Source organism: Amblyomma americanum, chromosome 6 (genome assembly GCF_052857255.1).
Source record: "Amblyomma americanum isolate KBUSLIRL-KWMA chromosome 6, ASM5285725v1, whole genome shotgun sequence".
NCBI lineage: Eukaryota > Metazoa > Arthropoda > Arachnida > Ixodida > Ixodidae > Amblyomma > Amblyomma americanum.
The window spans coordinates 103,410,593-103,432,605 of record NC_135502.1 but is presented as its reverse complement, the minus strand read 5'-3'; the positions used below and the strand labels follow the sequence as shown (position 1 = coordinate 103,432,605).

The 22,013-nt window shown below is 46.7% G+C and overlaps 1 protein-coding gene across 1 annotated transcript in view; it reads left to right on the top strand.

The window, feature by feature from the left end:
* The window catches only part of LOC144095427 (uncharacterized), a 43,454-nt gene that overhangs the window by 6,148 nt on the left and 15,293 nt on the right, over positions 1-22,013 (top strand). The window lies entirely within an intron of this gene.

Here is a 22,013-nt window from a genome sequence, read left to right as displayed (position 1 = left end):
GGGCGAGCTGTCTCCGCTAGAAATCACTGAAGTCCGTGTTCAAAGCTTCAGTATGTGTGTATAGCCCTGCCAACAATGCTATTAGCAAAGGTGCCAAATGTGCAATTCGTTTTTCATTTCAACAACTTTTTTTTCTTCACAATCCTTTTAAATATCATGATGCTTTAGGGAACAAACAATAAATAAAAATAGAGATCAATCATTTAACGTTTTCTTTAAACAAATCGACAGCACCTCGGAGGATACGCCTGAAAACGTTGAAATACGTAGTTTGGTCAGGAGATGAAACTTCCTCTTTATTATGGAAATCGTTTTGGCAACCCGCGAATGAATGTTCTGAAGATTCCGAGATAATATTTTAGCTCTAAAATTCTTCGGCAGTTAGATAGTTGATCACTGTGCGTAAAATGCGCAAAGCAGTGAACATGGAGCCAGTAAGCAGGCCCCAGCACTTTCCTTTCTTTCTTCCTGTCAGCAACAGGAACAGCCTATCGTGAGAGCTGTGCTTGCATGCTAGAACGAGCTGTAGCGAAGGACCACTTCTGAGATCTCTGATCTAGGTCTCATAACAAGAAACGCGACTGAATAACAACACTGATGACAGCACATTTTTGGACCCTCACTGTATAAATGGGTATGTAATACGACCCGATATAACCACCGGTTATTTACTCGTAAGGCGTTAGAAACTAAAACGGCATAATAATAAAATGCGGTTTTTTCCTATTGCTCCAATTTTATCCGCGGCAGCAAGCTAGTCTGAACACATGCGAGCGTGAGCCGTGACGTTAGAGACGCTGTGCTTGATTTTTCTCGTGCACACTACCCCAATATATTCCAAACGGCAGCACCCTCTTTGCGTACTAATGTTTTTTTCCCGTATTACAGTGTTCCTGCTTCACTTGAGACCATAAGATTTGAAGAATTTATTGTACCACTTGCGTACATTACTGCTTTCATTCGCGAACTGAAAGAAACGAATTAAATTGTTTTTCTTTTCATTTGTCATCACAAGTGAATTTTCAGGTGCATGCTGTAGATGTGAGGCAACCGAGTTGTCCAATGATCGCCGTTCGTTTTCATACTAAAATTGAAAAGGGGCACAAACCAATAGAACTGTAGCACGAATGTAGTGCCAAGGAAATTTTGCGACCAGCATCACTGATTCTTTGCCACACGGCAAGGCTCCATAAGCTGTGCTCTGCAAGTGAGAGTGCAAGTAAAAGATGGAGCGGGCTCTTTTCAAAAGCTAGTAATTGCGCTGCAGCTGCAGAAGAATTTTAATCAGTCTTCCTTCACTCTTTCGTGTATATTCAGCTTCTTCTCATCGAACACCGAATGTACTCGAATATTGTTCGATCGGCAAGCAGTTCCTTGTTTCAGACTGGTAGTTTTCTCGTCGCACAACACTGATTTCGTGCTCGTAGGGTTTTCTTTGCTTCCAGACCCTGCATGGGCAACTGATAGCCAAACGTACTTCCAATAACGCGTGCAACATGGCAGGTACAGCGGCATCAGTTGGTAATATTATTGAGAAATAAAATCCTTGAGTGTTTTCGCGTTATATTATTCCTTACAAAGTTTCTATCTGCTTCTTTTTTACTGATCATGAGTTATAATTAAATAGTCTCGCCTATCAATATACATTTTGAGTGCACTGCTGATGCTTTCGTCTGCAATGCTGATGGGTTGTCAACGGCGCACGTGAGACGGAACTTAAAAGCGGTTCTGCGTAGGATCTGCGCGTAGGTTTGAGCTCGCGCATCGCAGTTGTTGTCCTAACACTGTGCATTGGCTGCTTGCGTAAAAATTTTCATTTCGAACAAGGAACACCAAAAATTTACGTTTTCTTCTCTCGAATTCCTTCCGTGTGCTGTTTAACGCGAGGGGTGCACGCGGATCGTGCAGATGTTGTAGGCTCGGTGCCTATTAGCAGCGTTTCCATTTAACCAAACAGGTCAGCGCTTGGCGTTAAATTTTGACATCAAAATCAAGTATACTTCACCCTTCTCTATTATCGCTTTCTTTAGTGACCTTTTTTAAAGTGTAATCGGCCCTAGAACTACCGATCCACCTGAGGAAAAAAAGGCCCATCGGCAATGTTCTTGCATTACTGTGAATGCTGTTTAAACCCTAGCTTACTGAAAAAAGTGGGCATTTCGCAAAGGCACAATGTTTTATTATAAATTCATCCGTGTGAGCAACTCACAGCAGTCTGCTCTCTGCTACTACTGGAAGCTACTAGAAGTGAAGAGAAGCAAATAAATTTCGGTTCTATCCTGCTTCTTTTAATATCGCGGCAAAGAGTAATACAAGGACCACCCGGTATCTCTTTTCTTTTGAAAGATAGGTTATTTTCGTTACCAGGCAAACGTCTTCTCTATCCGACTTCTCGTGTAATAGGTTTTGTACATTCTAGTTCCGCTATATATATAATGCTAGAGCTGACCTTTTCTTCCCGCTTGGTGTTCGAAAGCGCAGAAAGTACAGAAAACAAATTGCGGATGAGTGCGAATGGCTTGAAAGGAAAATTGAATCAAAGGCGCTCGTCTTTGGACGGCTTTCTTCGAGCGGAGAATGCGACGCCGAACACGGGCTTTTGTCCCGTTCGACCTATTCGTGTATCGCGCTGTGGCACTGCCAGCGACCCTTTTCCTCCATGCTGCATTAAGCCATAAGCTTGATGGAGGTCACGAGGAATTGTAACTCGTGCTGGTACTTTCCAGTGCACCGTGAAATGCACTCTGCGCGGATATATTAGGAAGCCTTTTGATCCATCGCCTTGGCAAAGCCTTACATTTCAGCCGGGGGGATATGATCGCATTTTGTACTTGGGTCGAACAGCAGAGCGGATTTCTAAGTGACTTCTTTTTCTTCTGATGCTTTCTGTTCCGGTCTTCCGCTCGTACCTCCTTTTGTCAGCGTATCGACTTTTTAACTTCTTTTTTCCTTCTGACATTCGAAAATCTTTAGGAAATAAGGTCATGTCTTTTTTAAAGGGGCATTGAGGGGCATTTTGTGCTCTGTTTCTGTATTAGAAAAAAAGACGCTGACGCAAGACACGATAAGCGCGTTCACTCGTGCTCAAAGAATGTAAGCAGTACATTTCTTAACGACTGAAATGCGGAAACGCCTGCGAATACACAGGATTTTTCGCGTACCGTTCGCTCTTAGTCGGCATCTTCGTGCTCGGTCTCACTGTTTCCGTTTCCGTACGTTCGAATAACAAGCCGCCACTGACGTCAGTCATGCGAACGCCGCAAAATCGAGCTTAGTCTACAGCTTGTAAGCAAGCAACAACATTATAGCACTTCTTATTGGTTTTAGAGAAAAATGTCAACACACCGTCGTTAGTATTGCTGCCGTCATTGAAAACTACTGGAAACATGACTGAAGGTGCTTTTGTAGTATCTAGAAACAAGTATAGCTCAGCATAAAGCGTGCCAGACGCAGCCTAGAGAATTATATTCGTAGCATTTTTTTCGGAAGAAAAGAAACAATCTGCGGAATCTGCGTTAGTATTTCGTTCGAAAGTGCATGAAAGAAAGCGATCTGACGTAAATGTTAGTGTGGCCGAATTATTTCTAATCAGGTACACACCAAGGGGCCCTCGAGCAAAAATTACAAACCTTCGCCTCCACTGAAAATATGGGTGGAAGGGCTCCCTGTAAAAGAAGTTGAAACTATAAGAATTCTAGGACTCTTCCTTCAGTCAAACCGGAAGAACAAGGAAACACTAGAAAAACTCCAGACCACCGTCAATATGACGGCAAGAATAATTAGACGAATTGCAAGCAAAAGGAAGGGAGTGAAGGAGACAGAACTTTGCAAAATAGTACAAGCATTTGTAATAAGCAGGATTGTCTACGCACTCCCATACTTAAAATTAGACAGTAGTGAAAAAGCCAAAGTAGAGTCTATGATTAGAGCAGCATACAAGGTAGCATTAGGGCTACCGAACTGTACCTCCACCGAAAGGTTTCTGGGCTTGGGAGTACACAACACCTTAGACGAGCTTACATAGGCACACTTAACAATGCAGAGAGGCCGGCTTTTCCGCACCAAAGCAGGAAGAACCATACTTGATCGTTTAGGACTAGACATACAGTTGCCACCACAAGATACCAAAACACACATACCTAAACGCATCGCTAAGGTAATAAGAGTTAAGCCACTAGCTAAGAATATGCATCCTGCTCACCACGAGGGGAGAAGAAAGGCTAGGGCAAAAGCTCTACACAACATATACAACCAAGATGAACATGCAGTATATGTAGATGCCGCAGAATATCCCCAGAAACAAGCGTTCGCGCTAACGGCGGTGGATACGCAAGGTAGACTGATAGTCTCCGGCACTACCATAACGAAATCCTCGGAAACGGCAGAAGAGGCGACAATCGCCCTTGCTATCATTAACACAGAAGCTACTACCATACTCAGCGACTCTAAATTTGCCATACGCAATTATGCGAGGCGCAGAATTTCTCAGGCAGCAATGAGCATATTGGGTCAAACCAAAGACTTAGACAAAATTATTGAATTGATACTGGTCCCGGCGTACTCGGGGAACCCTGGTAACGAAGCGGCACACATAACAGCTCGAGGATTCGTCAGCCGAGCAGGGGACGCTGTCGTTGCTGAGAGTTTTTCGAAGGACGGCCTATCATCTTTTCACGATATTACTAATAATTTTAAACTTGAAAGGAGGATATTACCTCCTCCAGACAAAGCCTTTAATAAGGAGCAGGAGACCACTTGGAGGCGACTCCAGACGCGATCCTTCATGACGCCTTACCTGTTGTCAAAATTCTACCCCGGTGAATACGACCCTGCATGTACATTATGTGGTGATTTAGCCACTTATGATCACCTATTGTGGAATTGTAAAGAGGAGCCGCCCCCGAAATCTCTAATACAAGTTCCTACTCTCGAGCAGTGGGAGGCCGTGTTGGTCAGCTCAGACTTGGGAGTTCAAACCCGGGTCATTGAAGGGGCTACCCAGGTCGCTGTCAGCCGTGGACTGATAGCCACCTAGCACGGAACGTCTGCATTCTGCCTTTTCTGACGAATTAAATGTTTTCCAATCAACTCACGACCACGCGTGCTTGGTGTTCACGAGGAAAATCTCCCATCCCGCCACAACCCTACGAGGCTGCTGAATGACGACAATGACCGCCTATTTCTGGCTCCGTGGAAGCAAGGCAGACAAAATGCACATTGGCGTTAAAAGGATATGTACCCGCCATAGTGCCGTAGGGTTGCCGCATTGCGAGCTGATGTGGCCACAGACGCCTGACTATTTTGCAAAGGCCTATCACGCCCAAGCATGCTGCCGTGGCTAGGATGTGTAGGAGCAGTATACTTCATGAATAGCACAATAGTCTCGCCGTACACGTGTATTGCGTCTGATAAGTTGTGTAGTATTAGGGGATGGTATAAGAAAAGCTCATTGTCCAATACCCGATGCACAGACACGATCGCTTGCTAGGATGAACAAAAGCCAGCTACTCAATAGTGTCTCTGACATACTGAATCACAGACGCGAAGCGCATTAAGTCTAAATTCTGTATTCTGAACTGGTTTTAAAGGCGTTCTTTACGACGGGGGCTTACGCACCAGTATTTTACTCTGGTGGACCTTTGTCAACGGCCGTAACGCTCATGACTGGATCGAAGCAAGCAAGTGGTCTGAGTCGAGTATAATATGCTAGGTGTTTTCAGGGCACGGTGCCACGTTTCTGAAATCAGTGCCGTAATCTCTATTATGGAGCAGTGTACATTGTATTCAAGGTAACTTCTCTTGCGGTTGAATTATCTACTACTTTCTTCGCGTAATTTTTAGTTTGAGAAGGCAAAGAACAAGTGAAAGATACAGGCATGACAGGCGGTGACAGAAATGGTTGCAAAACGTTAAGGTTGGGACCACTTATATGTATTGATAAAACAAAGGTTTGAATAACATCTCTGAAGCACGCAGATGTCGCTTCCCTACTTTATCCGATATGAAACAAGGTGCAGCTGACATCTATACCTCGGAAAGAAGAAAATATTCACGAATCACAAATCTTGCTTTTTCTTTTCTTCTGCTCTGCGGATTTAGAATATTGTACACCCTTTTTCTATCGAGATTTCCTTCACTATTTCCTTCAAACTGGAAGGCTTCTCCAAATTATGATGCGACAGCGTCACTATATATGCCATAATCAAGATTAGCAGCCTATCGTTAGCTTAAAGTGCGAGGTGGGTTTCATGCGAAACTTTTTTGTTCAAGAAAAGTTTTGAAGGTTAGAAAAATTGTTGGAGCCTAAACATTCTTGACCTTGAGTAAGTGACGCGTTGCATACTGCAACATGACATGGTGATCGCACAAATTCAGCGTTAAAAAAGGGGAATAGTTTGTCACCTGCTTTGCAGGATGAAATAACCTTGTTTGCTTTCCAATCATCTCGTTGGCTTTCTGTATTGAGTGTGAACAGTGTTCAGTCTTGTTGTGTGTAGCATTTTTTAACAGCCTATACTTTATTTCAGTTATGTCGTTTTATAGTGAGAGCTTCATAGCGTTACGATGTGCAGTCGCGAGATGGCAAAAGCATTGTACTGTTCCTGGACTGTCAACAACGTCAACGACGTTGCAGTTAGTGCTGGAATAACCAGGGTCTGTTTGCTCCCGACAGCAGACAGTCAGGCCTGCTGCTGAGATTGCCGCCTAGCACCTCATGCAGGTATTACGGGAGTTAACTGAGAAACTAAGTTGAGATTCCGTAGTCTAGAAGTATCAAACACCAGTCACCCTAGCACTAAGCACAAGCTGCAAAACCATTGTCTTCGTAGACAGCCGCCTGACAGTAGAATGCCGTCGTCATTTTGCGGCTGCGCCCCGTAAAAAACTTTCTGAATTAAAACGAGATCAGCAGCACGAGTGATCGTTGTACACACTAATTGGGGAACTACAAAGATGAGTAGTGCAATAGAGTTCTACCAGTTTCGCTGGCGAACACAGATGAACAGAAAAGGAGACGTTCAGCAAGTTGGACAAGTAAGCGCCACTTACCTCCTCGTTCGAATCACAAGTAAGGGTCACAGTTTGGGTGCTCTTTGGTTTCGCTATTTTTCATAATTTCTGTCGAGCCATTGCTGAAGAACCTTAGGTAAGTCTAAGTCATAATGTAGTGTTGAGCACTACGACTAGAAGCACTGTACGTACCTACGACACCGTAATACCTGTTCCACGACCCGATGCCTCAATAAAATCTTGCGCCTAGAAAAGGGCGTCTTGTTTTAATACCAAAGCATTACTAGTACCATTTAGAGCATAGACGGCGGCGTGCGTGTTTGTATTCGGGGATGATACAGAAAATATTCGCAATGGCAAGAAAAATAAGGCCACGTCATGAAGTGGCTATGTGACGTACACGCAATGCCGAGCACCGCCACTTGAGACATTCCTATGCATGTTGTTGCCCTGTATACACCCGCCACGCTGGCCTTCATGGGGCGCCAGTTTTCACGACATTCGTACGAAACCTGTGACGCCATCGTTTGTCATAGAGTGTTCCCGGAGGGGGAGGGGGGTTACACGAATTATTCTTACTTATAGCTTACATGTACCAGTCGACTTGTAGGTTAGCTTGCGACAGGCATTCGAATCGATGGCATTTGAACTTCAATTGTATGCCTTCCTAGACTTTCGCATCAAAATTGTGACGCAACCATTCGTCCTACAGTGTTCCGGGTGACGTTATACGCGTATGCATATGTGTGTGTGTGGGTGTCAATGCACTCAGGGACAACAATCCTGTCGCATTCCAGCACAAGACTAGCCCCAAAGTGTTTCCGCAGAGTTTTATATTTTTTTCAGTCTTTTTTTGGCTCTTTAACCGAGATGTTTAGTGATTTGCGCAGAATTTAGATCCAGAAATATATTTGTTAACCGCATTATATTGCTGCTATATAGCAACTAATTAGATTTAAGAAAGAGGCAGTGGAATCAGGAGTGAAGTTTGGAGACCAAATATTTCAAATCTTGATTGCAATATGAGTGGTAGTTAATTTTAACGCACTAACCCACTCGTTCATAGCTTTACAAAATTAAAGTAGGGGTACCTTAAAAGAAAAAAGGCTGGGGTAGCCATTACCCATTCAGTGACGTTCCGATAGGGCTCCTAATATTTCTCGCGGCCTGGTGCATTCCTTTCTTTGATGTTGGGTCAAACCGCTGGTTTACGTGTGTTGGAAGAAAAGGTTGATAGACGACCATACTACATGGAGTTGCATTTATGGCCACGTGAGAGGAAAGCCTTTCCTTGTTATTTACGGAGAAGTATAAGAGCCGGAATCTTTTTAGGTTCCTGCAGCATCAGGCACTATTTATTTCTAACGGCAGGAATTTCAAGCGAGAAAGTTATTACAACACCCGGCATTGCTTTACCCAAGACAGCAGTAGCCTTGGTGAATTCAGACGGGATTTAGTGGTGGATAATGTAGTTTTGCTCACACACGGAAACATGTAAGCGGACTGAATTTCTTCCAAAGGAGAAATTTTAGTCAGCACTTCCACGCCGGCAGCGCAACAATGAGGACAGAAACAAGCCTCATGTTTCTTTTCAGTATATGCTCAAATTCTCTTACCAATAGTGCAGATGCTCAAAAATTGGCATGCGCAAATTTCCAGCTGCGAAATTCACGCTAACAGTAAGTTTTAGCGAAGTGCGCAAATTTCTGGTGACACTCATTTCCCCTGAGTGATTGAAACCCTCAACTTAAGCGTGACCTCACAAGACTCCATACTACAGTTTCAAGGTGCGCCCAAAAGCTATAACTCTGTAAGCGCTGCGCCAAAAAATGTTAAGCGCGCCCTCACAAGCTTGATTAAGACAAACTATTCCTGTCGCTATAAATGGCAAACGTTCCATGTGTTGGCCCTGACTGATGGCTTTTCATTGGCGGTATAGGTATGCAGAGGGCTTTCTGTGACTTGTGTGAACCGCTCCTAAAAATACGGGCAAATGGGATTTATGTACGGAAGTAGTCTATTGTACTCTGTTGTAGTCTAGAACTTTCCTAGGCAACGGCGATGGTGAGTCAAATAAAGTCTGCCGATTGCATTGCTCAGCTGTAGCATGGTTAAACGCAATTGCGCCTCTTGTAGTGAAAGGGGTGCGTGATTACTACTATACGCAATACCAATTTGAGGTCTCAACTGAAGTTTACAAGGGTAGAAGTTCGGAGTTTTTTTTTCGTGCATGATGACCGATAGATGTGTTGATATGCGTCTACAAGAGCACAAAAAGAAAGTAGACAGTAGAACCTTACCTGTGGTACCTGGCTTCTCAGTGCAGCGTATGAAGCCAATTTATAGAGACTGTCATATTGTGGCCGATGGCAAATCTGAGCTAAAGCGGGAGATGATAGCGGATAGCGGCCTACCAAAGAGCAGACTATGATCAATGTGTCAGTGGCCCTTCAATTTCTTATAAAAAAAAAAGGGTACTTATCAAGTAGGCTATGAATTTTCCTTTCCTGTCACTTTCTGGCCTGCTTGCGTATTCCTAAGCATGATTTGTTTTCCATGCATCGAGTCTTGCATAAGTTTTCGAACCTTAACAACAAACTCAACAGTTTGGGTCAGCGCAGTGTGTCCAGGTTCCTTTGTCCCTCTGCGCTGCCACGTTGCGTCTACAATCATATCGAACTAAAATTTTTGCGAGATGTTTCCACAGGGATCTTTTTTATGGCGATTTACATCCGAGAAAATGCGCAACACTTAGAATTTTTGTACCTGACTGCATACTTTCCGAACGAAACTTGCACTACTAATAACTTAGGACAGTTTCTGAGACTGATAGGAAGAAAAAGACAAAATCGGTTTAATGTTATGTGTAGCGTACGTAGTTAGTGAGAATGGATGATCTCTCTCTGGGGAAATGTCCCAAAATTAAGGCTGCGTATGAGTCTAGTAACCTCTGTTAGCAGAGACGCTAACAGAAGTAAAGCCAGGCCCGCATGCACATAGCGACTCTATGCACTGAAGGAGTCGCAGTTTCTTGTTTCGTATGTTAGCTGCCCCACAAATGTGCGATCAAAACTACAGACATTTCGTTGTGCTCAATATGTGAGTGAAAGTGCGTGTCGACAACACGTCAGGGCTGTTAGAAACCGCGGGGACGAGTGGTAGCGCCAGAAAGCTTGAAACAGGATGCCACAATACGTCTCTCGTGAGGTACGTACTAGCATCTGTCACTGACAGCCGAAGGAGCTTCTCACACGACTGCCTCAGACTACGCAAAGGCGCTCTATCGGAGAGTTGTCTGCTGTAGCAAACGAGGAGGAATTGCAAAACAAGACAGAAAGGGCATGAACAGCGAGGAGAAGACAAAGGGTTAGAAGAAAGATCATCACGCCTTCTAACGTGACGAACTTTGACAACGAGCTCGCTTTCTGGGTGGTGGCATTTGCAGAGGGCTTGTGCTCTTGCTGATTTCGTCGGTGCGGAAAAATTTTGTGCACTATAGACGCGGCAGGGCAACCCAGTAGAGATACGCCGTGGGCATCCTGACGGGCTACGTCGTCTGTTATTTTCTCGATTGACAGTAATAGCTTTGCAGAATTCTCGCTCGCTGCCTTTCACGTCTTCCGATGGTTGCGCCCTAGGAAATCATGCAATGGCTCTGCACCCATGCATGGATGGTAGCGTGAGCATCTGCTGAGGGAAAGTTGATTTAACGATGTCGTCGTGTAAAGGAGAATTACAAGGGAATCTTCTCCTTTAATCTCATTAAAATGCCTTTCTCACTCTCTCTCTGCTGTTCCTACTTTTCACTAGCTCTTACTAACGTTTCTCAACCATGCGCCTGTCTGCAGTGAAGGTAAAATTAACCAAAACAGTTACCACATGGCCACACTGTATCGACAGCAACAGTGGGTGCGTAGCGCCTCACTTGATATCTATACTTTCGATCCGTTATATATGCTCCAGCAAAGCGTCCATCGAAATGGGACTCTCCTAGGACCACTGTTTGCATAAAATTTGAGTGCCACCCGTTTGACGTACGACGAAGTGGTGTCAAATGATTTCGCAGGCCCCTTAGCATAAATTTAATAATACCTAGGTGCCCAAAATATTTGGGGGATTTGGAACGACGTCGTTCCCGCTTCGAAACAGTGCATTCCGAGGACCTTTAGATTCCGAAGACCTTTAGCTACCGTATCTGACTCTACGAGAGATTCAAGTCTAAAAGTCGTACCCTTTGCTGGGTGGAGGATTTTTTGGTTCTGTACATTTTCGGGTGGAATAGATAAATAGGAGGAGAGAAAGGCAGGGATGTTAACCAGAAAGGGGTTCCGGTTGACTACCCTGCACTGGAGAAGAGGAATTAGGGGACGAAAAGGAGGAAGAGAGAAGGAAAAGGCATAACACACACACACGCACAACGCTGTCACAATTTGTCGCTCAATCCAGTCGCTCTCGAGTAGGCAAAGAGTGCTTTGTATGCCTTGAAGGCAGACGACTGCTGTGGCCACGGACCGAGGACCTTTTGCTTTGTTAATGGGCGAGGATCGAGGCGGTCCAGGGCCCCACACAGTGTATGTCTTGCACTCGCAAATGCAGGGCACTCTCAGAGAAGATGAGCGATGGTCTCCTCACAACCACAGCTTTCAAAGGCAGGGCTGTCGGCTATCCCATCCGGAAAGCATAGCGGTTGGTAAAAGCAACACCGATCCATAAACGGAATAACAATGTTGCTTCGCGGCGTGCTAAGTTACCTGAAAGGCGAAGGCGCAGTCCAGGGTCCAGTGCCTTGAGGCGGAGGTTGCAAACCTCTCCCGTGTTCCTCGCTGAAAGTGTGAGCTCCAGCGCCAAAGGGCAAAGCCCACACACAGCGTCAGGTGTTGATATTGGGATCCTCACTGGAAGCCCGTCGTTGTGAGGAGAACGCGCTGCCGCATCTGCCTGGTGATTACCGTTAATACCATAGTGTCCTGGCAGTCATTGAAAAATGATGTCATAACCTTTGGATACGGTGCCGTGGTACAGTAGACGGATGTCAGCAACAAGTTGTTCCTGCGACTCGTGGCGTAGCGAAGCTTGCAGGGCTTGAAGGGCTGCTTTAGTGCCGGTGAAAACAGTCCAGTCATGTGGAGGTTCTTGACTGATGAACTCAACCGCAGCCCGTAAGGCTGCGAGTTCCGCACCAGTCGAAGATGTTGGATAGATCGTCTTCACTTTCATGAAGATGGATCTGGGCGGTATCACCACCGACTCCGCAAAACTGGTAGAGTGAACTGATCCATCTGTGTAAACATGCATGCGGTGACTGTGGTAAGAATGCAGGTGATTCAATGTCAGTTGTTTGAGAGCGGGCAGTGATACACCAGCTTTCTTCGTAATGTCAGGAATATAGAGGTGAACCGGAGGTTCATGAAGACTCCATAAGGGTGAGCATGGTCTTGACGCAGGAGTGAACTGCGATGGAAGGTATGCGCGATGAGCTTCAATGACTTTGGCGAATGCAGTACGCGGCATAATTATTGGGAGTGTTGCGAGGTGATTCCAGGGAACCCGTGTGAGGTGCCGAATATGTGTTCTCATGGTGTCAACAGCAATGTATGTAGTAACAGGATGTTCCCGGGCAACAAGAACAGTTGCTGCAGTTGATGCACATTTAGGCAGTCCAAGGCAGATACGGAGAGCTTGGGCTTGCACAATTTGAAGAGTCTTGTTATTTGTCTTTCTAATGAAAATGAATATCGGAAGACTGTACCGCATGTAGCCCAGAAATAGGGAACGGTACAGTTGAAGCATCGAGCGCACTGTTGCGCCCCATGACTTTCCCCCGAGGAAGGAGAGGACGTGGACAATCACAATTAGTCTCTTTCTCATGTCGTAGATATGTGGACTGCACGAGAGGTTCCTGTTGATGACAACACCAAGGAAGCTGTGGTTTCTCTCATAGGGAATGGCCGCACCATTGATGCGAATGGTGTAACTTGACATTATTCGGCGTGTGAACGCCACAAGTGAACACTTTTCGGTTGAAATGTTCAGACCCTTCAAGCGAAGATGAGATGTCAATATCGATGTCGCCTTTTCAAGTCTTGCACGAACTTGAGGACGGGTCACCGCTGATGCCCAAATACATATATCACCGGCATATATAGAGATCTGAGCAGATTGTGGCAATACATCGACCAGGTCGATGAGAGCAAGGTTGAAGAGAACTGGGCTCAGCACTCCACCCTGAGGAACACCGCGCGAATTTCGGTGTAAGGGCTTTGGTCCGTCCGCAGTCAGGACAAAAAACGACTTCTCTGATAAATAGCTGCGTATCCAGCTGAACGTGTGGCCTCCGATCTTAGTAGCTTCCTTTGCGTCCAAAACGGCCTGATGCGTTACGTTATCGCACGCGCCCTTGATATACAAAAACAATGCCACGGTCAATCTTTTGAAACTTTTGCTGCACCGACGTTTCAAGGTCAACCACGTTGTCGTTAGAAGAGCGGCCCCGTCGGAGCCCAGACATGAAGGTTGGATAAATCTGATATCGCTCCAAGTGCCATTCCACGCGTGTGAGCAGCATTCTTTCCATGACTTTGCCGACGCAGCTGGCTAGTGCAATTGGACGGTATGATGAAAGGTCGAGCGGTGATTTCCGCGGTTTAAGAAGTGGAACCAGACGACTGGTCTTCTAATCATGAGGAACTATGCCAGCAGTCCAGGACTTGTTATAAGTGTCCAAAAGAGCCCGTCGAGCTTCATGGCCAAGGTTGGCAAGTGCGGAGTACGTCACACCATCGAGCTCTGGTGATGATGACCTTCTACAACAAGCTAGCGCAGCATCAAGTTTTTCCATGGAGAATAGTACATCCATCCGAGAATCCCTTGAGGGTGGAACATTGTTGCAGTGCAGCGTTGCGCCTGGATTTGGAGGGCCTGTTATTCTTGCGCAGAAATATTCGGCTACCTCAACCACACTGCGCCTTTGGTGGAGCGCGACGAATTTGAACGGGTAGCGCTGTTGAGTGGACGTGCGAAGACCCCGAATTACACTCCAAAGGCGTGACAAAGGCTTCCGTGGATCAAGTGTTTGGCAAAATGTCCTCCAGCGTTGTGTTTGCAGTGCCTGCATTCTGCGCTGAATCTTCTTCTGTATGCGCCTAGCATCTCTTAGGTCTAGGCGCGACTTTGTGCGTCGCTATCTGCGCTCTGCTTGCGCCGTTCTGATCGCTGTCACTACAGTTCGAAGTCAAAATCGGTGTAGTTATAGCGGCAGGGTGAAAGGGGCAGGTGGCGTGTTCCGTGACCTCCTTAATTTTTTGTTCAAAACCGGTGGAGAAGCCCTCTGTGCAAGCAGCCTCCATAAGTAATTTAAAAACTGTCCAGTCAATGCGCTGCCTACACGTGGCTGTGGAGAATATGAAACGACCGGTAATAATCAGATAGGTTGGGATATGGTCGCTGCCATGGGTTTCTACATCCGAAAACCACCGGACGCTGTTGGTAAGGCACCGTGAAACGAAAGTCAAGTCCAAGCAGCTTCTATATAAGTCACCCCTCGAATATAGGTCGGGCATCCGTCATTAAGGCACTGGAGGTCATGGTCAGAGGCGAAGGACACAAGCTGTCTTCCCCTAACGTCCATCCTAACGCCTCCCCACATGGTGTGATGAGCATTGAAGTCTCCCATAATGACCCACGGAGCAGGTGTCGCTGCCATCAAAACACTCAACCTTCTGGTGTCGAAACGACTTGATAGCGCCAAGTACACCGCCAGTAGCGTAAACATCAGGTCTCGGCTCTTCTCTCTCAGGCAAACGTACTGATTGGCTTCGTTCGGAGGAACTGAAGGTTGCACGTATAGAAGTTCACGTCGAATGTAGACGATGACTTTGCTGGATCTGTTGCGCGTGGGTGATGCAAATGCCTCGTAACCGGATATTCGCTAAATTGCCGGGATCTTCGGTTCAGAAATCACAAGAATGGGGAAGTGATTACCGTAGACGTAGTGCCGTAAATCGGAAATCCGGGACTGGAGTCCATGAGCATTCCATTAGAAAATGAAAGCTTGTTTGACTTTGTTTTGAAAAGACAGGTCCGAAGAAGTCATGATGCCTTCTACTGTAGAGCCGCAAGAACTAGATGTAGCGCGTCCAGCCATTGAAGCGCGCTATTTGCTGCTGGCGTGCGTAGGCTGGAAAGCAGAGCTCGCAAGGCATTCATTAGTGACATTAGCATTGCAATCACTTGCATATCTGGGCCATACCCTGGATCGTGCCTGCTGGCTTGGTCGGTCGTTAGCGCTGCACACTGCCCTTAGTGCGCCAGCATCCCTGACACAGTAGGCGTAGAAGGCTTTGGCAGTGGTGGCCAAGTTGCCACCACTGCCGGCCACTGGTAATGGCCGGTAATAAAGTAACCACAGTTTTTCACTTCAAGCATAAGCATCAGACATTTGTAACAAGCCGCCGTCAACAGCGTCAAGTCTGTCTTTATCTGAAATGAGCCGGTTTTGTAGCAATAGCTGCTTTACGATAGCATTTCGAGCCTTCAGCGTGGCGGCGTCGCCACCCTCTGGGTGCGCGCCACCCCGTGGCTGCGCCGCCATGCTGTCACGTGGTTGGTCACGTGGTGCGGAGCACCTGCCGGCGGCGTGGAGCCGTGGCTGATCATGTAGGTCGTCACGCAGTTGGGCACGTGACGAAGTTCTCCTGTGACAGCTGTAGTTATCGCGTTACTCCAGGTTTAAATAGAGCTAAACCACCACCAATTTTCTTTTTTCGTAGCAGTTAAACAGTTATCTTAGTGTCTATCCATGAATCTGAAAACAAGGCTCTATGCTGAAATAAGAAAGCTGCAGGTGAAAGAGGAATTACATGACTGTTTATATAACTAAACGCTCGTCGTATCGTATGCATGGCCCACTATACGTTTAATTACCTTTATTTCTCCCTCCGATATTAACCTGAACGAAAAGTACTGAATATTGGGCCTAGTGCGAAATTCTGATTCTATTCTAATACCTAACTGTCTTTCACTTACCAATTGATTGAAATTTTAATTCTGTTCAAGTCCCGATTCCTCATTAGATCCCCTAACCCTCATTTGTGTAGAGATGAGGCTGTCTATATTGCTCGAAGGCCTGCTGTAGCCTGAGAAATTCATCGTTTGCTCAAGCGGTTATTTGAACTCTCCGCTGTTGTGAATTGAGGTGGTCCCGTAACGCTCGCCACCCGTTTAGTGACAGAGCGTCGCCAGCTCTCAGTCGGTAGCGAAGACTCCGAGTCAGGCGTCGGTGAGAACAATGAAAGGGATTTTATACATTATGCACAGAGCATTATACAAAACGAGATCGGCACAGGGCCCGAGAGCTAGCAGCAAACGCGACTGTTCTCGCACGGTGACGTCCGGCGAGGCTCCAACGCGTCAAACATCACACTCCTCTCGGGAGCGGCACACTATGAACGGCCTCGGAAGCACGGAGTCCGGTGTGTCGACAGGCGGCAGCGTTGGCGCTTATATAGCCCCGAGAAACGGTCGTCACTCAAACGAACCAATAAAAAGCCAGCACTTGACAGCCGTCCGAGAGGTCCAACCAGCGACCGCGCTGGCTACCCGCTTCAAGTTTGCCGCGCGCGGTGACTCCCAGGGGGAAAGGGGAACCGGCGCCTGGCTGTCTGGCAATTCGATGCACGTTTGACATGTCGCTAGCCGATGCTTCTCCATAAGTCGCCACTGTCTAGCGGCGCAGCTTCTTTGCTTGACAAGGGAGCGTTAGGGCGCAGTCGCCTTGCGGCGCAGCACCGGGCTTGTCCAAGGGGCCTGTCCAAGGGCGTTCGCAGGAGAAATTGTCCATCATGAAAATGTGGAGTCCGGGCTGGTCGTCCGGGCACAACACCGCATACTGCCCTCAACTCCGGCTGTTGTAGCTACGCCACTCATGTCATGTCCGTGGATCGCGGCGATGCTTATAATCCTACCGATACAATGGTTCATCCGTTAAGCAATGAGTCACAGACCAGACTGGCATGTCTTTCAAACGCCGCCACCAGTCGGCCTTGTGAGAAACAGGTTTCTAGTCCCCAGCAATGCGGAAAACAAATAGCTCTCGCAAGGTATAGTTTGGCACAGGGAGCCTTTTGTACACATAGGCTGCTGTTGTGAGTCATTTTCTTCTGAACCATTCTCGTCTTTGCTGAGTCATTTTTATTCAAGTTCCGCTCTCTTTTGTCCTCACAAGTGGAAAGGGGATATCGGAACCGTCGGCAGGTTGAAAGAGGCAATACCCCGTAAGCACCACCTGCCATCGCCATGGTTGGCAAGTGGAGGCTCCACACAAGTGGCCATCGTAACCGCCGACGCCGGACAGTTTTTGCTTTAATAGCCCTCCTAGTGCTAGGCCTAAAAATATTGAGCAGGACTAATTCGCTTGCCGAGGAGGAAGAAGCCGCCATCGCACTTGCGCTGGCACACTCCACGATTGAGAAAAACATAGCCGGAATTTGCACTGATTCCCAGGCCGCATACCACCACTACCTGAAGGGCGTGGCGAAGCCGGCCACACACCATATTCTTGCCACAGCCACCTCTCTCGACCGAACGGTTACTCTGGCGTGGATCCCTGGGAATGCGTCGATCCCCGGTAATGAGCGCGCTCATTCGCTGGACCAAGAATTATCCTCCCGGACCCCGGATGATCAGGCACCCGAGAAGTCACCGGAGAAAGACATGCGCGAGGAAGACACTCTTTGTCTTGTACAGTCCTTGGTTATCTGCAGAATAGCATACGGCCTTCCGTATCATCATCTCACAAAGAGAGAACTTAAGCAGGCCGACACTGTCATTCGCGGCGCGTAGAAAACAGCTCTCGGCCTTCCTCCAAGCACCTCGACCGAACGTCTAATCAAGCTTGGAGTCCAGAACACCTTTGAGAAGATCAGAGATGTGGCCTTAGCATCGCAGAGAGCCCGACTCCAACAGGCCACCACCGGAAGAGCCATTTTTTAGCGCATTGGTACACCACGATATCTACAACAGCTCTGGCGACACACTTCCCTACCTGCAATCATAAGAAGACAGATCTCGGTGGCTCCGCTCCCAAAACATATGCATCCAGAAATCCACAAAGGCAGACGGGAGGCTAGGGTCACTCATCTACGCCGGCGTCTAGAGTCAGATCACAAAGCAGTCTACGTAGACGTGGCGGCGTATACTGAACCGAGCATCTTTGTTGCAGTCGCCCTTGGCCACAATTTTCAACTACTGACGAGTGTTTCACTGCGGGCTGAGGATCCTGCCGCGGCGGAAGCCTCCGCCATCGCCCTTGCCATAACGCATTGTGATCTTGCGGACAAATCAGCTCACATAATAACTGACTCGAAGCGAGCCTGTCAATATTACATTACAGGGAGAGTCCCAAAAATGACAGCGGCTCTACTCATACCGTCGGGCCTCTCACCTACGCTTCAAAGCCCCCATAACATTACTTGGACCCCGGGCAATTCAGGACTTGAAGGCAACGAGGCGGCAAACGATCTAGCTCGTGAGCTAACAAACCGAGCGGATCCTTGCCCGTACGTCACCCCTCTACCATCAAACTATGGAGAACGGCTGGAGATGCTTAGATTAGATCGTAGAATCTATCCCCCTCCCCATATTAAACTCACCACAGAAGCCACATTTTGGAGGCGAATACAAACGAATACCTTCCCTAACCTGTACTTGTACAGCTTCATTCACCCTTCCAAATACCGCCCCTTCTGTCCATGGTGCGGCGATAAGCCTACGCTGTTTGACATTTCCTGGAATTGTCCCCAAAAACCACCTCATATAAAAACATTACAGACATCATACGAGCAGTGGGAGGCAGCCCTGACCTGCAATGGTCCAGAGGACCAGTCTCGCATCATCAGACTGGTCCAGGCATCCGCCCAAGCCACCGGAGTCCTGAACTGAGGAGTCCGCCTACCTGACTCGTAGAACACTACAATGAAATAATAAATATTTTATCTCTCTCTCTCTCTCTCAGGCACCCAACCCCGCGCAAGAGGGCACATCGCTCATTTCTACATATCACCAAATCCCCACATTCTACAAACTCAGCCGCATGACATTGCCACCACCCAAAAGTACCTTGTCGCCCTTATCCAACGCTACATGGCGACAATTACAGACGGGCTGCTTTATTTAACCTTACCATCTCTCACGCTTTCACCCCATCTTCCAGCCTCATTGTAAGACTTGTGGCGTAAACAAATCCCCAATTTTCACTACCTGTGGGAATATCTTCCCTTACAGAGAATACTCCCATGCCCAGTCCCACTCATTCTTCCTGGGAGGTTGCTTTACGGACCGCTCAGCCCGCCGGCCAGAAATGGCTAGTGGATCGGGGTTTATGTGAAGCTAGAGCCCGTGGACTCCGGGACCAGTAGGGGACCACCCTAGAAGATTTCATTTTTTTTCTTCTATTAAAGTTGCTTCCATCCATCGATGGGATCAGCATCTGAACCAGCGAACGCTGTTGTACCTTTGGTTTAACCGTAGAGTCCTGCATTCTGCCGTGGAACCAACTTCAGGTTCCTCCTTCCTCCGCCCATGTCAAAACCGCCTCCTTTCACGATATCCACAACTGGGCTCTTCCCGGTGTAGCCACCTCCATGTTGGGCATTTTTCACTATCGCCATGACCTCCCAAGCCAGTCAGTCCCCTCTTGCCTCATGCCTCTCTTTACCTCTCCGCATTCATCCATGAAATTGGAGAGATTTCCCTCTGCACATTCTGGCTTCTGCCCATCATGATTATTTATTTCAGTTGAATTCATTTTTAAATAGCCCACCGTGCTAGGTGACAATTAAATTACTCGTGAAAGCAATTAAGGTGTTACGTCTGTTGGTGTACATTCTACTGTAGAATGCAGAGATATAGGACTAAACCAAAGCTACTACAAATTTCGCTCTAAATGTAATTTTCGAGGTCATGCAGTTGTACCAATCCTTGAGAGCAGGCGCATAAGTACGCCGTTGGCAGCTTTAAGAAAAATGAACTTGACTTCTATGAAAGCTGACTAGCGAGTGCTGCATATATTAGTAGAACAGATCACGGGCTTTAGTTCTATCTCTCCTCAGATTTTTTCCTGATCGATGCAAAGTGTAAGCTTCTCTTCGGCGCCCGTTTTATTCAATGTGCGAAGTCATCATGTATACAAATATAACGGCTTCAATGTTAAACAGCAGTTAGCTGCATTGCGCCCTTTGCGCGCTTGTTGTGTTTTCCTTCGCCCTTCCCAGATTTTTCAGATAGCACTGACGTGTAAAAGATAACCTACCAACTAGCCTCAGTCATTGCCCTTCTCGGTGAGCGAAAAAAAAGTAAAATAAGATAATACTGTGGGGCACAAGAAAAAAATATTAGCTTTGATGGAGCTTCCTGTTCGGGAAAGAGTTCCATTGAGGGGAGTACATTTAAGGCATTTGTAAGCATTGAAACCATCAGTGATGCGACCGCAAATCAAGCTTCAGGACCTGCTGCATTTTTTAAAGTAATGGGGCGTTAATGTCTGGATATAGATCGTACGCACAAACGTGCTGTCTTTTGAAATGACAAGTTTCAATGCTCATCAAAGTCACGAGAGCAGCGTCAGTCCCTTTCAAGCCGGCGTCTTTTGATCTCAGCTATTTAAACTCCTGCGCATAACAGACACGACTGACTGCTGTGCATTTTTACTTAACTAAAATATTTAAATGGTTAACTTTTGAAAATTCGCCATAAAATTAAACTACTCTAAAAATAAAAATATGACGTCATCATTGGCACGTGGAATTTGTTTGTACAATGGTATTGTGGATGGCGCTACAAGTCTCAATGCGATATGCGCTGTTTTCTAGTTGCAGCCACAGGCGCTTTGATCTCAGGGTGGTAGGAGACCTCACGAAATCTCGAATCGTGATGAGTACTTGCTGCCATAGATAGCGCTGTGATTAGGGGTGTAGAATTCCCCACGAAATCTTGAAACGTAATTAGTAATAGCTACCGCTCTTAAAAAGAGTGCCTTTTTCTCATGCGCCCTTAATTCCTTAAATCGCCCGGCGAGTACCCGCCGCGGTGGCTCAGTCATTAGGGCGCTCGGCTACTAAGCCGGAGTTCTCAGGCCGGAACCCGTCCGCGTCGGCAGCACTTCAATGGAGGTGAAACACAAAAGGCGCCCGCGTGCTGTGTGATGCGACTGCACTTTAAAGATCCCCAGGTGGTCGAAAATTGTTCCGGAGCCCACCACTCCGCACATCTTTCTCTTTTTCTTCCTCACTCCCAGCTTCCTGTCTGCCCTTACGGCGCGGTTAATGTGTCCACCAAGATTTAAGGCAATGATAAGGCAATTTCCTTTGCTGAAAAACCAATTTCGACTTGTTTCAAAGGAGACTCATAATTTTTAAAGCGAACACGCATACCTGAAACATGTGTCAAAGCACGTCAATCATCCTCGACTACATATATTAAGTACACAAATTTTATCAAGCTCCCGGAAATATTCGTAAGCGCAGCAACATCTGTTGTGTTCGTCTCTTCTTGTTCTTTGTCCTGCTCTCCAGCGCTGTTGAAAAAAGCTCGTAATGGACTACCAACTTGCGGAATCTGCCATTCGTCTGCAATATATGTAAAAAAATACTAATAATAACATTGAAATAAGGCGAAAATACTAAGGTATATCGTTTCGCACGGCTAATTTCTGATTATATTAATTGCGGATAAAAGCAAAACGCAAAAAATGCGCAAGGAAGACGTCACTTTGTTTTTCTTCATGTTCTTGCATAAACAAGGAAGCCACATACACACTGTTAGTCCTCGCTACTGTCAGGTTGCATGCAGACTTTTGCGAGAGAAACAAATAGTACTTCTTTCTTTTGCCCCTGATTTGGATGTCGTACGAACATAGTGACTTCCACTTGCAGCCGTGCATCAGCTTTGTATTACTCAGTTGTCTATGCGTCTCAGGAAATCATGACATTACTGGCAGTGCTCAATTT